The 17104-nt window shown below is 40.8% G+C and overlaps 2 long non-coding RNA genes across 5 annotated transcripts in view; one reads left to right on the plus strand and one right to left on the minus strand.

Moving 5' to 3' along the window:
• The window catches only part of LOC311441986, a 63489-nt gene that overhangs the window by 20712 nt on the left and 25673 nt on the right, over window positions 1-17104 (plus strand). Inside the window, exons 1-2 of one of the 4 annotated variants that reach the window (XR_014696384.1) lie at window positions 9725-10075; window positions 10212-10293. The exons of 2 other annotated variants lie outside the window; for them this stretch is intronic. This is a non-coding gene — a long non-coding RNA (uncharacterized lncRNA). Of the gene's footprint in view, window positions 1-9724; window positions 10076-10211; window positions 10294-16464; window positions 16522-17104 lie in introns of those variants that run through there. One more of the 4 variants, XR_014696382.1, reaches the window with a different exon arrangement.
• LOC311441987 lies at window positions 1711-5352 on the minus strand. The gene is made up of 3 exons (XR_014696385.1): window positions 5270-5352; window positions 2804-3213; window positions 1711-2213 (listed from the first exon to the last, which is right to left on the minus strand). It is a non-coding gene; the product is annotated as an uncharacterized lncRNA (long non-coding RNA).

Genomic DNA, 17104 nt, shown 5'->3' on the forward strand with positions numbered 1-17104 from the left:
TTTAAAAAGAAACAAAAACCACTTCAGGAGAACATTGAGTCCTGAAGTACCCCAAACAATAACCCTGCTCCAAATTCCTGCTCTGTGTGTGGTGAGGAGACCAGGACAAGCATGGGACTTTCTATTATGAGACCTGAGCCACAGCCACGGGTGAGAAATGGAGCAAGAAGGGTGGAAGGGAGTCTGTAACAACACAGAGGCAAGGCTGCTCACTAAAGCCAGCCCTTTATATAATCTAGGATGTCAGCAACACTTCTGCTTGGGTTTATTTTAATGTCTTAGTGGTTACAGCTGATTGGCAAGCACAGGGCTTGCATCCTGCCTTTAAGGGGCAGCCCATAGCAGGCAGTGGCACTACGACCTTCTCCACACCCTGCCAGCAGTGTGCCCCCACCCTGAGGGCTCGTGGCCGGCCCCGGCAGCCATCCACCCATGCCCTTTCACTCCTTGCTTTCCCTGCTGAGCCTGGCGGAAAGACCTCCAATTACTTCCAATTGTGGTGACGGTTCTGCACGAGGAGCGCTGCTGCGATGGGAAACGCGCGAGCCTGCTGCCTCGTTAGGGCACCAAGGTTCCTGGTGCTGGTGGTGGCTGCTCTGCCACATCTAACCTGCCTTGCTGCTGCTTTGTGATGCCCCCACGGGCACCTATGTGTTGCTCAATTCTCATATATACCTTCTGTCTGTAGAAGCAGTGTTTGATGCGGTTGGGTGGTCCAAGGACAGACCCAGTCCTTGGGCAAATCCAAACCAGGTGGGATTGTAAGCTCCAATGTGAATGTAGCATGGAGAGGAGATCCTGTTTTGCTTCATATTGTACTTGTGCAGAAGCCATGTGGGTGCTACAGTGTCTTATGTTGTTGTTTTGTGTTTTTTTTTTTTTTGTTTGTTTGTTTTTTTTTTTTGTTTTTTTTTTTACTTGGAAGAAATTTGAAGATTGGTGAACTGGGGAGGCATGGATCATTACAAAAGTAAAAAAAAAATATACAGGGATGTGGAAAGCCGGGAAGTTGGACAGGGAGGATTAAATTATATTGCATGGAGGAGAGCCAGGATTATCTCCCATTCCTAGGTGAAGGAACTGCTCTCCAGTACCTGCAAACAACCATAACCAATATATGCAGTACCTGCAAACAACCATAACCAAAACACCACTGTATAGGTCACAGAGGAGCTGGAAGCAGGAGTCAGAAGTATCTAAACTGCTGCAACTTCAAACACCTCTCATTCTAGAAGGATTAACAAGTCCAACAAAGAACAGTACTCAAACAACGCTTCGTGCAGTGTATCTGCACAGTTGTGATTTCAGGGCTGCAGGATTATGTGCTACTTGCTGAAACTGGAAACCTCCGAAAGTCAATAGGATTTACGTGGCTGATTTCAGAAAGGACAGGATTTTGCCCTCCCTAAGAGCAGACTCTTCATGTCACAAACAGCTACACCCATGTTCTTGCAGGAGAACTTCTTACTCACATGTCTGTGCCAATTAAAATTGCAGGATGGGAAGGCAGTTTTGGGGCATCTCGTTAGATTTTCTGTGTCTCAGTGTGGAGAGGTTAATCCTCTTTCTGAAGGTTTTCAAGGAACTGTGTCCCTGCTTGGATCAGCTTCCTAAGATGTAGTCACAGTGGCATCTTAGAAGGAGCCTTCCCTATTCTTCTAAGGTGTTGGAGTGCACGAACATCTCTAACAGTGGTCTTATTTAAATCCCCTTGAGCTGACTGGTTTGCAATTCAAAAAGAGGCAGTAATAAAACATACCCCTGGAATGCAGTAGCTTTTGCCTCCCCCCTGCCAAAAAGCTCTCAATTTATTTTACACATTGCAGTTAATTAGATTTTATTTCAATTAAAAAAAAAAAAAAGTTGATGTGTTCATTTTAGCAAGATGTTCATGTCACTCTATTTCTACCCCCTTGTGCTGCATCCACCCATATTGTCCAGGAATAAACTTTCTGATGCACATTTGATTTGTGGTGGTGTTTGACTGTTTTTTATGACCTTTCTTCCACTGCCCCCAGGCACCCAACTGCTGGAAGATCTGTGTGAAGTTCCGTCTGTTCCCATCTTCCTTCTGTCACTGCCTTCTGCTCCCACTTCTGTTTCTTCTTCCTTTGTAATGGCTGTTCAAGGAGGAGAGATGAACTGTTGGTTGGGACACACTGGACCCTTAGTCCAGATTTTTGCAGTTCATTTCCTAGATATGCTCTGTACTGCTGAAAGAATGTTAACAATATTTATGTTATTGTGTATTACAATAGCAGCCAGAGGCCAAAAGCAAACACAAGGCCCTTTGTGTTTTCCATCGTGCAGGCAGAAGTGCAACCCCCAAAATGTCAAAACACACAAGACAGGCATTGAGTTAGGGAATGCCCAGTCACTAGGGGTTTCCCACTACTTATGCAGTCTTATTTTGGGACTGGGTTTCTCTCTAAAGAGCTGGAATAATAATTTCCTCTCCCAATGTTGTGTTTAAATCTGTCATGTGAAAAGTTCAACTATTTTAGTATTGAGCAATGATAAAGAACCTTTTATTTGTCTTTTCTATCCATTTCTCTCTGAGGCTGCGTGTTTCCTTTCCCTATGTTCACGTTTCTGTCATCCCTCCCTTTTTTTAAACATAGGTTACAGCAGCCCCAATCCTTCCATTTTATACACACACACACAGGGATCACTTACATGTGTGGCAATTTCACTGAGTTCATTAAAGACTGTTTAAAATCTGCATGATGGCTCACATTTAGATAAACAGATGGGAAACTGGCTGAAATGCATTTCAAAGCATGGTCAGAAATTTGTGGCTTACCTTCCTATTTTATTCAGAGGAATCAACCTTGGAGCAGTGTGTTCTCATTTGGAAAGGTTTTTCCCTTTACAGTGATCTGGACTGTGGGACACTTTTTCTGAGCATGGGTTAATGCAGCACAGGACCCGGGCAGCCTGAAGCTGGCAGAGTTCACTGAATGATGGTTTGGACTTGTGAGTTTCATCTCTACCAAGAGACGCTACATGTTTAGCGAAGTTTCATGTGAGTGCTTCATATTGCAGAGCCTCAGTTCACAGGTGCAGAGCACAAGAGATGGTAACTTGAGGGTAGACTTTTGTCATTGTTGAGAGACTTTCCTTAGCAGGCTGAGACAGGAGATGAGTTACAGAAATTAAAGGACAGGTTCGATTGGGTTCAGTCAACCTCTACTGCACACTCTGCGTCTTCAGCTGTCAAGAAAACAGGAAGCTGAGTATGTTCCCATCCTGAGGAACTGAGTTATAACATGAAAAACCACTGTTCTTACACACATTTCACCATTCTTATAGTAATAACATTGTGCGATCACTTTTAAGGTCTTTACATCTTAAAGCTGGGCTGACATGGTTATAATGAAATAGTTGCGGTGACCAAAAACTTTATAGTTCAGTCAGAAATTTGCAGAATTGTTGTTGGCTTAGCAAAGACTGATAAAGCATAAAAGGTAACACAACTTCCATTCCTGAAGATACCAGCTGTGAGCTAAAATAAAATAAAGTCTTAGGACTGAAGTATGGAAGTAGTTTGTCCGATTTTATATATTGAAATTTATCTATTGAATGCTATGCTATAGAAACATCAGTGAATGACGTCCTTAAGAATGTCTTCTGATCTTTGGTTACTGGGGCAAGGAAACGGAACAGAAGAAACCTGTTTCCCATGTTCTTTGCCACTAGCTGTGAAGCATCAGGACTGCAGGTACTGCAGTTTTTTCATGTATCAGGAGAGGAGTCCTGTGGAAGGGGGACTTTTTTGCCTTAAGAGACAGGCAAAGCCTACAAGTAGTCAATATTGGACCTGTGTCTTTCTGGTCCAAACCAGCAGTGACCAGGAACAGTCAAAGTGTTCCTGATTCCAAGCACAGACTCCTTCATGTCTCGGCTGGTGAATGTGAGCCATAACCCGTGATTTCACCTGTAAAACAGCTCAGCTGAAGAGCAGATTCTTGGCTCAGTTTTCTCTTGGCCTACAGGGTACAGTTCACTTGAGGTAAAGAACATCAGCCATCTTTCACTGCCAGAGAAACACTGCTCCCGGGAAAATAGGATACACCTGGTTACCAGAAGAGCTTTGATGGATCTTTTCCATCACTTAGAGACTACATGAAGAGCCACAGTTTCCAAATCTAGAACAGAAAGTGCATGGAAAACATTTGAAAAAGGCTACCTGGCAGTTAATGCTGAAAAACATTATTTTAAAGCCCTTATAAGGGCTCCAATTTTGCATTAGTTACAGATGTCGTGAGGACAAAGTTAAATGGCAACAGCCTTTTAGAATAATACAGTAAAGCCTTAGATAAGTACTATTACAATTAGATGGATTTTGTCTTTGTGTCAGTCTTGCATAAACCAGAAATTCAACATTTAAATTAGATGCAATAAACCCATTAAAAGAAAAGAAGAAAGAAAACCAGCATTTACAGCAGACCCAACCAAAGCAATTAAATGTCTATGTTGTCAGAGACATTTCAATCAAATTTTTATAATTTTGTGTTGCATGCTCCTTTTCCATGCTTTGAGCAATTTTTTGTTAACTTTCAAACATCTCAATTTTACTATGAGAACCAACATCATGCAGACACTGTACACCCAAGGAACTTTGTTGCAAGGGCAGACATCTCTTGCAAAAGCAGTTCCTTGCTCTCTGACTGAATCACAAGTGTTTTCAGGGATCAAGTTCAGCCTGTTGTATGCACATCCTTTACTCATGTTAATGACAACTGACCAAGAATGTTTAAGAGTGCAATTGGTCCTAATAAGTTAGACAATATGCTGTTTATATACAATATTAATGTATAGGAAAACTTTTCTCTCTCTTCATTATTGTTGCTAAAACTTTTTTGGACAGGATCATTGACAAGAGGATATATGTCACATAACTAAGACGTACTCTTGTATCCAAAATTCATGGTGAGCTCCAAATTGTAGATGTACTTCACTGTGAGTAGAGTTGCAGCATACATGTATGCCCCATGTTAAGCAAGTAAGTTACTTTGCACAAAGGATTTAGAAATTAAACTTCTCAAAGTCTTTCTGAGCTTATAAAACCCTTTTGCCTCTGGCAGACACAAGGATACATAATGTACTTTTGGTTATCTTGCAAGTTGTAACAATATTTAATTTTTGTTAGGGTTTTGTAGAAAAATATTATATTGGTGCCTGACAGTTGGTGTGGGAATACTTATACCTTATATAGTAACATTTCAAAAAATGGCATTTATAGGAGGTCATGAAAATAACGTCCTACCACGTTGTTCCACGGCTGCTGTTCCATTTCAGGTTGGACATAGGAAGAACATAGAGCTATGGTTACTTAACAGTACGGGAAGAGCACCATCCTCTTTCACCTTTTGCTGCATTGTTAATGGTAAAGTATGAATCACAGTTATCGCTTGGTACGTTTTCGTCGTGATGCATGGTGATTCGGATGTGCGTATCTGTAATTAATAGGAGGGAGTTGCATGGCTAATTCCCTGTGCAGTGCTGACATCCTGTCTGCAGCTTTGTCCCTGATCTTTTAGTTACGTGTCTTAAACAGCCGGTTATTGCATTACATCCTTGTATTATATAAATAAAGCCTTGACCTTTGTCCTTTATAATATTGGTTCAGGGCAGATTTAATGCAACTTGAAAAAGAAGCCTGAGTGGTAAAATCATTTGAATCTCTCACACACCTTGAACATTGATGGGACCATTTCTTCTCTAGAGAAAGCCCTGTGCTGAGGACTTGCCTTCTATCTTTTTGTCATTGATAAAGGAGTGTGTGTTATTTCAGATTGAAACTATGTAGGAAGCCCTTCCTAGGCAGGGAGTATACCTACTCCCCTGCATTGCAAGGCATCATGGATCTACAGAAATCATTAGCAGTGCAGTATTTTGTTTATTATTTCATCAAACTCTTCTGAAACAATAACCCTTGTCAGGAAACTTCCTTCCCCTGCTGCAGGCAAAACTCCAACAGGCTTTTAATTTTTATTTTTCCTCATTACCATATACTATAGTTTAGCTGGGACTCATGCCTATGAATCCTCCCTGTTTAAACTAGTCTGGCCCTGGAAATATTGCAGTACTTAAAGACAAGGGCATATTGGTGTGAGAAGCTCAGGTCTTCTCCAGGATGAGTCCGACCTTTCCTCTGCCACTATCCTTGTGCTTGTGGGGTTTGTTTGTTTGTTTGTTTGTTTGTTTTCCCAGTGTATACGTGCATAAGAAATGCAGGTAAGCAGGGTGCTTAGCCTGTGAGCATCTAAATCATGTTACCTCTGAGCTTCACTTTCTCACTGACAGCAAATGGGGATAAATGTACTTAATTATCTTCTGTGGATATTGTGGGATAAATTCATTAAAGATTTGGAGTGTTAGGGCTAGATATAATCTGGCCTTTATTAAAATTGCTATGATTGTAATGCCGTTAGTACCCCTGCGCAAATCCCAGCAAAAGTAATTTTTTATAATGATGGAGATACAGATCCTCTAATTATCCAGGACAACTCAAATTAGCACCACAAATAACTGCTAAAAGTTGAGACTGCATGATGTGAAAGATAATTGATTTTGAATATGTCAGGGCACAACTGCTGTTAAGTGATGTACAATGTTATTTTCTCATGTTGGATATTTAATCACACTTTGAAGATACAGAGATGTGATTTATACCATTGTTAGAGACTTCAGGGGGCAGAAGCCTTGGCGAAATAAGGAGAGGAAAACTCACAGCTTGCTTGAATTTTTTGCCCATTGTCACTCATATCTCATCTTGTTTAACTGACAGTCAATTTATATCAATTTTATATTGTTTTCAGATTTTAAACTGGGTGCAGTTACCAAGTCAGAATGAGGAAGTGTTCTTTTAAGTGTTCATTTTGGATTCGTTGCATTAATAGAAAAGAGGTATTCCTAGAGAACCTTCACAGGTTTCTATTGGGGGAATTAAAATAAACCTTGATAACTGAGAAGTTGACTTACTCCCTTCAGATACATTTTTTTAATTTCCCATTAGTTTTGGTATAATTATCTGCAAGCAGTGATTGCATGAAGCTGCCTGGATTCCATGTAAATGATATGTCTTTGGCATACTGCACTTTTTATAAAGCGTTTAAAGCAAGGCATTCATCTGTGCTTTGCAGAAGGATACAGAGAGCTTTTGTACCTCAGTTGCATCAAATTGAATATTTCTTTAATCACCCAGGAGAAGAATGCACTTGATTGCATCCTGCAAGCTCTGCCATTATTGTTCCTGGGTGGATCCGGCGGGTGACCTGACTCCGTACCAGTGCTCCTGCAGCTGCCCTGGCCCCTCTTGAGCCCACCAGCTCTTCCCCCTTGGGCCAGACCTATTCCACCAGGGCCATAATTGTGCCATAGTCCATAGAAAAGAATGTGAGGGTATGGCAATTAATAATGAAGCTGGCAACCCACTGTGAGGAGATCTATTTTCACAGGAAAATCTTCTCCAAAAGAGTAATGAAGCCTTGCTTCATTTGACTTCTTATCAGGCAGTTGTACAGAAGGTCATATGTAGGTAGGGATATTTTTCCTGAGTGTACTTTCCCCATTTTCTTTTCTTTTACATAGTAACTACTCACTATTTAAGTAACAAACTGTCAAAAAATTAACACCCAGTGCACAAGTTAAATGTTTTTTTTCTAATAAGATGGTGCTAACAAGACAATAATTCGTGCTTGAGAAGTTATTAATCCTCCAGAGGAGAAGAGAGAAGCTGATGAAATCTTGGGTCTGTTTTTTCACATAGCTGCATGGTGATGTATTTAATTTTGAAGAATACTAAATAAATCTGAACCTTGCCCTCCCCTTTTTTATTTACAGAAAAATAGTAAGTGCAAGGTCATAGCTAACAAAGTAGATTGCACTGTCATCAGTTTAGACATTTTTCTGAGAAATATTATGAAAAATATTTATGGGGAAAAATGGATTTCTCTTTTTCAGTATGCTCAGTTTCCACTTGTAAGCTTAAAGTGTAAAGTAGTCACTTAAATTAATCTAGGCTCGTTCTTCAGCCATAAGCACTGGAAAGGAGTCTTACTCTACTGGTGTTTTAAGTTGGCATAGTCACAGCTGAGCACCAGAAGGCAAAGATAAGAGGACTTGTGATCCTTGCCCTCAGATTACAAGTGAATTACAGATGAAAAATGTAGCTATTTCAGTAGAAGACCCATTCTGAAGCTGTTTTCTGGCAGTGGATAAACAGGAGTTGAACTGGCGCTGCTGTCTGCCCTCCAGAGCCCAAGTGATGGTTCTTTTGGGGCATGGTGCTTAGCATGGACAGGACAAACCTCTGCAGCAAGTGGAGGAGGCGATGCTGAAAGGCAGGAGCAAGAAATGCTTGTCTTGTGTTTGGTCCAGCTGTTGGAAAGCAGTGTGTGACATCCTGAAGTGACCAGATGAATACATCTGAACCCTACTGAGCTGTGCAAGCATGTGGGGGCAGAGTTTTGCCCATTGCTTTTTTCACTGAACCTGTGTCAGCAAAACCTCTAAATGTATGTCCACATGAGCAGGTGCAAACATTTGCTTTATCATCTCCATCTGGATGAGAGGCAGTCTAGGCTGGGAGCTCTGCAGCCGTGCTTTATACGCTGATGCAGCTTAACTCAGACTCAGTGACACACACACACACGCACACACACAAAAGGCATTTCCCAGCTGCAAGAGGCTCACATCTGGTGGGACCCAACCAGGGCCGAGCGAGCACACGACTGCCTGTGCCCATATGTGTAGACATATCAGATGTAAACATGCATCCAGTTAATTTTCACACATTTGTTATAGCTTCCCCTGCCTCCACTGAGGCCTCCCACAGCCGCCCTCCTTGATCTTGCTGGGAACGTCTGGATTTATGGCAGCGTGGACTGTTCCCTGCCAGAAGTGGGGCAGTAGCTTCTCTGCATTGAGAAGCATCAAGCAGAGGCAAGCCAGGCTGGGAGGAGACGCAGGCTGATCACCCCATGTCACCCTCTTAATTTATCAGCCACTGCCATGGAGAACAAGACTGATGGAAAGGGAAGGCTCTTTCAAGGAAACATGCAGGAGGCTGTAAAATGTCTTTTAAATGGGGAGGAGGGGCCTCCTTGTACATCAGCACTTTCCTGCTCATATTTTAGCAAGAGACTTCCACAAAGTGTCCCCCTGGCATGGCTTTCTAGATGAGCACATCCCTAAACAGAGCAGCAGAAACGGGAAGTGATTTGTCTCCCAGGTTTGGTGCTTGTTCTTTTGACCAGAACCAAGGAAGAGGGAAATATCAACAACTTCTCATACATGTGCTAAGTGCTCGTGTTGTGATTTGTTCATATTGTCTTTCCTGTGAATATTTGGGCCAGTTTATTGTGGCAGCACAGTGTGACAATAACCTCTCTCTGCTCACACAGCATGCTGGTGGTCAAACTCCAGCAAAGGAGAGCAAAATGAGGAGAAGCAGGCTTGCTCTCATGGCATTTTTAAGTCCTGCCGAGATTTCAGGTGCCCAGGGCGGTGCCGAATGGGACTGGGCTCTCCTTCCTGTGCGCGGGCGGATGAGGACAATGGCTCCAACCTGGCCCTTGAATCGCAGCCTGGGCTCGCCCTGCAATCAGCTGTGCTGCTCACAGGAAACGAGCCACCTGCCCTGCTTCCTCTCATTTAACTGGTTTATTTTTAAGTGGAAAAGGCTGTGAGTTTTGTTCCTTTTTCTCAGGGACTTCACGTCCCTGAAGGCTGTTGCAGAACAGTACAGGCAGCCTCTGGAGCCTGCCTGTGGGAACCATGTGCTGGTATCTTCATGCAGCAGTACAGAACGAAAACCAGGGCTGCAAGGTGTTCATGGGCCAAAATACTGGGCGGTGTGGCAGAAACTCCTGATGTTATCTGAGCCTCATTCTGCCACGTTCCCAAGGAGAGCAGTGGAAAATGTAACTGAACAAAAAGGCAGGTCCTGGCTCACTGCTGCATCTCTTGTTGCTGTTTGTGTGGTCTTGGTGAGCAGCGAGGCTCTCTGGCAGTATGACTGCCACCAGTTTGACCTGGACTTTTGCTGACATCTACAGTGATATCCACTGTAAGACTCTCTCACTGTCCAGACAGTACCATCCTGCTTTCCTGGATGTTTCCTTTACAAATCAGTTCTGTAAAACATCAAGGTGGCCTAATTATTTTCTATGTTTTGAAGAAAAGTGTTGTGCTCTTCCATTCAGCCCCTGCAATGTCTCCAGGCTGTACCACGTTGCTCCTTGTGAAGACAGCTGGCCTAGCTCCAGCTGGGTGCTGTGGGTCCAGGTACGGTGCTGTGCCCAGGCGAGGTGTTCCTGTGAGGTAACGCTGTTTCTGTGACCAGATTGAGTTTGTCTGTGTGGCACAGCATTGCAGTGTGTAGATATGCTAGTTTCTTTGTGTATCTGGCTTGGGGATCTCCAGCACAGCTCTGTGTTACACGGTGTAAGCATGCCTGTATTTGCAAGACTCAAGAAGTAATTAATGACTAAGTAGAAAACCAAGGAATGCGTGTACAGATCCTTTCTTAAGGCAATTCAAGGCCCATCCATGTTGACAAACCACTCCTTTTATTCTTCTCTTTATCTATACTAATTCCCTCTAGTACCAATTAATCCATATCTTTCAACTTGCTCACCCATCCTTATTTTATTTTTTTTCTCTCTCTCTCTACCATGTTAGAATTGTTTCTGGATGCGGTTCTTTATCTTTCACTGAATTTCTGCCAACCCAATGGTTCTCTTACAAAGAGGAATGTCAAGTGTTTGAGAACAAGTAGCTTTAGTCAAAGGAAGATTCAAAAGTAGCAGACTGCCACATGTATCAGAACAAAACCTGTCGTAACGGTATTAGGGTGAACTTTAGCCATAGTTCTAAGTAAAGAATTTATTTTTTAGACCTCTATCTGCAGGGGAAGGGGAGGGAAAGGGAACTGTCCCAGAGCCATATTTCCCATTGGGTTCTGCTGGAAAAGGCACACACCATTTCATTTTATCTCTGCAAAGCTGTGTGCATGGGTAATTGAAGAGCAGGGTCTTACCTGCCTGCCCTTTGTCTTGCATGGTTACTTCTGCAAAGCAAGGCTCTGCAGATGCAGAAAGCAGACTGGACTGAATTTAAAATTGCCAGCCTTATCACTTCTGTGATATTTCCTCCGGATTTACCACGCTTCTGTGACTAAAATCTTAGTGGTGGTGTGTTTTTGTATATATTTCTCTTTTTGTTTTTGTTTGCCTACAATTCCTTTCATAAGGTCTGCAGTTTTAACCTATGAACAAGCTAGAAGTCTGCACAGTGCCACACAAATTCAATAGTACTTATTCTGGACTCCTGATCTTTCCTCTCTGTCTCTTCACCCTATTTTTAAATATCCTCACAAATCCTTACTTCAACACATCCTCAGTCTCGGTTCAGGAAGTAACTGATATTAATATAAACCATGTAAACAAGGCATCATTGCACAAGGCCAACATACAACACTATTTACCGATATTTCTAGCTAGGACAGTGTCATTCTCCTGTTTTGAATACCTGCTTTTTTGGACTGTAACCTTTCTTTCTTTCTCTCTTTTTCAGTGTTTGTCTCTCCCCTATTGACAAATGCTGAGTTTTATTTTGAGTCTTACAAAACATGAACCAGCCTGGCTTTTCTCATTAACTTCCCTATTATCATAAGCACTGCCACCCGCAACATCAATCATGTTAGCAGCATGGTGCTGGAAACCGCGTTTATTAGCCAGCCCATATTCCCTCCTAGAGCTAGAAGGCAGAATGGAAAAATATTGCAAGGTCATGCTTTCAGGATAGGTATTTTCTCCTTGACTATTTTTAAAGGGTGTAGCAAAAACTACAAAATAGTAAAAAGCATATATCATAAGTGAAACTCTCAAGAAGCTGAAATCCAGAAAAGACTGAACCCTGACTACTTTTGCACTGGGAAACCAAGGAGTCATGCAACTGTGCAGGACTGGGACCTTTTTTATTTCATAGGTAAGAATAGCTGGAGTTAAATCAAAAGGAGAGTCTTTTATCCAAAGTCACGTCATTACCCTACTGCTGGTTTTCAAGGAAAAAAAAATACAATGCATTGCAGTAATGCTAACCAGAAAAATACCTTGAAGTTTTAAAACAGGATGCGTAGCTCATAGTGCTTAATGAGTGATGAATGACACAAACTGCACTGAAAAAAATTGTATAAACACATTATTTGAGCTAGCACAGCAAAACATTTTAGATATAAATTAAGAAAAACTGCAGTTTTGTGGTCCTTGGCAGTTATTTACAAGCCTCTTGAAATATTTCCTTATCTGCCTTTCTCATAAGAAATTAGGCAATTACAATAAATAAGTCTGAAACTGGAGAACATCAAGCAGTGAATCATTATGGCATCATTACACGTGAAGCAGTAATGAGGAGAAGGCCAAAAGTAAATGCAAAGGTTTTTCAGCTTCAGGAAATCTATTTTAAATAAAATTGAAATAGATGCCTAAAATAATTTTAATGTAATCCTTTAGAAAAAGCAGTTACACAATGGTAATTATGAAGAGGTATTTGCAGCCAGAAATTGAACTTCATCCTATTCAGGATATTTCTAAACAGGAAAGAAACAATTACCATGTCATTGAACTAATCACAAAACTTTGGATAGAGGAATTGTACATTACAAAAAATAAAAAAATGTAGTCTGGAAGTGCACTGAATGAAGTTCTGGAAGATGAAGGAAAATGAAATTTTTCATTCTGATATGCTTTGGTAACATTGATATATATGCATTCTTTGTTAATTTTGACTGTCGTGGCATAGTTTGTGCATGCTCAATGTTATGTATATAAAATATAGCTTGAAAATATGATACTGTGTAATGACTATATTGCAAGAAAAGATTTTGAGACCAGCCCAGATAGGTTTTTGGTCTGTTTTGGTTTTTGTTTTGGTAAGGGTGTTGGTTTTTTGTTTGTTTGTTTGTTTTTCGAGTTCTAGTATTGATTTGATTTTTTTTTCCTTTCCTTCTGAATCAGCACAAGAGTACATCTAAAGATGCTTGATGTTATTTTTCAGGGTAAAAATTCAAGCTTTGTGTTTAAAAAGAAAAAAAAAAAAAAAAAAAGAAGAAAAGGAAGAAAAAAGAATAAAAAGCACGATATTCCTTACAAATCCCATCACATTCAAATTTTTTCAGCTCCCTGAACATCAAAGGGAATGATCAGCAAGTCTCAGGTTTGTCCTGATTTGATGATTTTAAAGTAACATTTTTTTTGACATTGCCAATACGAACTTGGTAAGGTCTGCAGAGCACAGTTCCAGAGGTATAGACATCCAGCAGATGCAGATAAAATGAGCCATGGGTGCTCATAAAAGGAGTTGTTGATCTCCTATTCTGCTTGTTCTCTGTAGATGAAATCAAGAAACTGATGCCCACGCTTGCCAAAAACTGCAATCTGATCACAACAGGCAGGACTGATGGCTTTGATTGCTGAGCACTCCACACAGTCCTCTGCTCTGGCTGCACTGTGATTAATCACAGCAATGGGCCATCATACCTGGGAAAATTTTCTGTCATTTAAAAATAATAATAACGAAAAAATCCATTCCGCTTTTCAGATCAAGGGTTTTTTCTTTTTAATAAATTGTGTCAAACTAGGGCAAATTGTATGGAAAAGACTATTTGAACTGCCTCATGTTTGCTCAAAGCTAGTGACTGTTTTAAGGATACTTCTTAATCATGTGCTTAGTATTTGTAAGCTATAAGAATATACTTAGCTCTGAGCACATATCTGAGTACCAACCTGAAGAATGAGAGTTGTGTACCTGGTATCTTTTCCAGACCTTAAATGTGCTGTAATGCAATGGATGGCTAAACTTTCAGTTCTGCAGAGGACAAGAATACTCCAAGGCAGACATAATTCAAGAGAGGCGATTGTTGATATGGGTAATGACAGGGATGAGAACTCAAAATTTGGGTTAAAATGGGGTCTACATGAAATGGAGCCGGAAAATGTGTAGGAGATGATAGCGTCTGGCAAGGGGAAACATGGTGCCACTGCTCATGAAAGGACAAGCTGTAGCAAATTGAGTCATTATGAAGAGGTGAACCTTGATGTTGGCCTGAAAGAAATTATAGTCCATTTCAGAGTATTTGGCTTGGGTTCAGAGCAAAATATATAACTTCTAATAAGGATGTGAACATTTTAACAGTAGTGTCTGAAGTACCTTTTGTATAGACTCCAACCACTCACTAAACTACTGAGGAAACCTCTCATCACCCTGTTGAGAGGTGAAGGCAATAGATGTTGAGTAAGAGGACTAGTAGCTCTAGTAGCTCGTTTTCTTCTTTAGAAGTACGACCTGTGAGAGGAGTGGTAGGTGCCTCCTTTGTTGCTTTGTTGCCTATATTTTGATCCTTTTGTTTCTATCAGTACTTTGGCTTCACAATTGCTCAGAAGGGGTGAGGCTGTGACTCTGAACGGATGGTACTAACTTGCAGCACATTTCTAAGGGCCCTAGAGACATTGAAGATCCAAGGTGCTGCCTAAACTTGTAGCAGTGCTTGCAGTCTGAGTAAATAAAACAGGAACAGAAAAGTTCAGTGACATGCAATGACCCCATGAGAGGAAGCAGCAGCTTGGAGTCAGCGCAGCTGCTCTGAATTGTAGTCCATCACCTTTTCCACTGGACATTGCATACGGGTATTTTGGAATGTGCAAAAAATCTTGAAGGATATACACCAAATGAGAAGCTTATCACAGTTATCCCTACAAAGTCTTGCACCAGAAGGAACTGAAAAACAGACATCAAATTATAGACCCATAGCTGTATCCTGAACATATCTGTTTAATGCAGTAATGTATAACTGCTTGGTTATTGACAATGAAATCCTCATGCTGCTACTCATCTCCACCTGTCTCAGAATGCATTGAGATCAGCCCCTAGATTTATTTCTTGCTCTTGGTCTCAGGTGTAGCAATTAAAGAAATGTTCTGTATTGCTGAGAGCACCAGATGTGTGCAGTGGAGCATCCTATACTGACAAACATTTTGCTTTTAATAGTTCCTTTGGGTACATATTGGCGTCTGGTTTTATTTTTCTGTTTATACTTTATTTTTCTGTTTTATGGAGCTGTTTCCATGATGGGGTTTTTCAGTTTCTTGCCTCAGAGGGTATTTTGGGGTAGCATGGATTATGGTACAGCAGCACTAAGAGCTGTCACCTGTTTCTCTTGTCAGTTTTTAAGGTTGTAATAAGATCTCCGTTTGAATTGTCCCATATGAAATAAGTGAAATCTAAAATGCCAACTGATTCTGAAACTTGCATTGTGGATCATGCTAGCTCTACCTGGGCTTTCCTGATGTCTTCTCAATATCTCTGTTTTCATCCTTGACCTGGAACCAGTCTTAACAAATATACGATCATCTCCATTCAGGAGCTAGTGTCAAGGAGCAAGGTTTTTCAGTCACAGTAGTTGCCAGCCTTGTGCCCACAGCTTGGAGGTGTCTGGCACCTAGAAGAAGGTGGGTGATTTTCTCTCAAGGTCTATATTTGCAGATGTTCTCCTCCAAGGTAACTTTCAGGTGGATCTTTATTTCCAAGCAAAACAAGCTATTAGGTTACAAATCTCAGTGAGAGTCAAATGATGAAAGAACAGAGTGCAGGACCAGTTATATTCTAAAGATTTAGGGCATTTGTTTTACTCTGGGATATTTGGACCCAGAGGGTGCCAGGATGGATTTGTGTGTCTTGTTGTGAAGAGAGAAGAGCCACAAACTATGTGTATTCTTGTAAGTAGAGTAGACAGTCTTTCCTGGCTGCTGCGAGTGATTATTTTACTTCCTAAAGGGTGGAATGTGACTGTTTTGGCTACAGTATTAGTGATTTTAAATGTTATTCAGCAGGGTGGATGCTATTTCCTCAAAATAATGCAGTCAGTGAAAAAAACAATCTTCACACGCTTATTATTTATAAGGAGTGGCAGGTGTATCATAACTGAGAACCATGACTATAGAATTCTAATTCGGGAACTCCTTACCTTGCAAAAAAATAATTTGTTTACTTTTTCAAACCATGGTTCAGGTAAATCATGATGAGTGAAAGATTAAAGCTCTGTCAGATAAAAAGAATTTGTTCTATTTCAACTACCCCAGTTTTCAAAAGAGAATGAAATACGCAACAACTCACATGCCATAAATATTGAATAACTATTGCAATGGATTGTATTAATAGATATACAAGATGAATAAAAACATATTTGACTTAGTCCTTTGCTGACGATATCAGTGGATTACAAGAATTAACCTGTCTTCTGCAAATGTTACCCATCAAATAGCTATAATTCAAACTTCCCTTCCCGTTTTTTCTATTTCTTTTTTTTGTTTGTTTGTTGTTTTTTATCTCTAACAGGAAAAAGAAAAAAAAAGTATTTATGGTAAATAACTTCCATTATATCATTTTGCTTCTGTACAGTTAGATCCTGATCTTACCTGTCTGAATTCATGCACATGAATGTTCCCATTCATTGAGGTAAGAAAGCTTTTAACATCCTTAAATTGTTTTGGGACTTGGGGCCACGATGTGTGAAATTAAGCCCTGACCTCACTTCACAACCCATGCATCTACATGGCCTGATATTACATGACATAATTTGGGCATAAATTTAGTATGAAGATTCTTGAAACAAAAATAGGAGCCAGGGTCCCACTGACTGCTAGCAGCAATGAGGTCCCATGCTTCCTTCTCTCCTCTGTTTCAGGATGAGCATTTTGGGGGTGGAGGTTATCAGGAGTTCCTGTCCACATGTGGCATCCTACTCCTTTATGCTGACAGAGGTGAACTGTTTCCTAGGAGACAGCTCAAATTAAACAAAAATAATAATTGAGAGAGATTCGTTGTTAAAAATTTTTATGGAGTTCATCTTTACAGAAAACTCCAAGATATTGCAGATATGATCCATTTCCCATTTCATTGTGCAGCAAAAGTTGGGTGATTGGGCCACCAAAACCCTTTTTATCCAGTTGCTTAAGGCTAGGGATGAGCAGAAGTGATGTTAGTAAAATCTTTCTTCCCTCTTTCCCCATGGAATATTGAGGTGCAGTGTGCTTCAGGG

Source organism: Aythya ferina (genome assembly GCF_964211825.1).
Source record: "Aythya ferina genome assembly, chromosome: 10".
In the NCBI taxonomy this organism is placed as follows: Eukaryota; Metazoa; Chordata; class Aves; order Anseriformes; family Anatidae; genus Aythya; species Aythya ferina.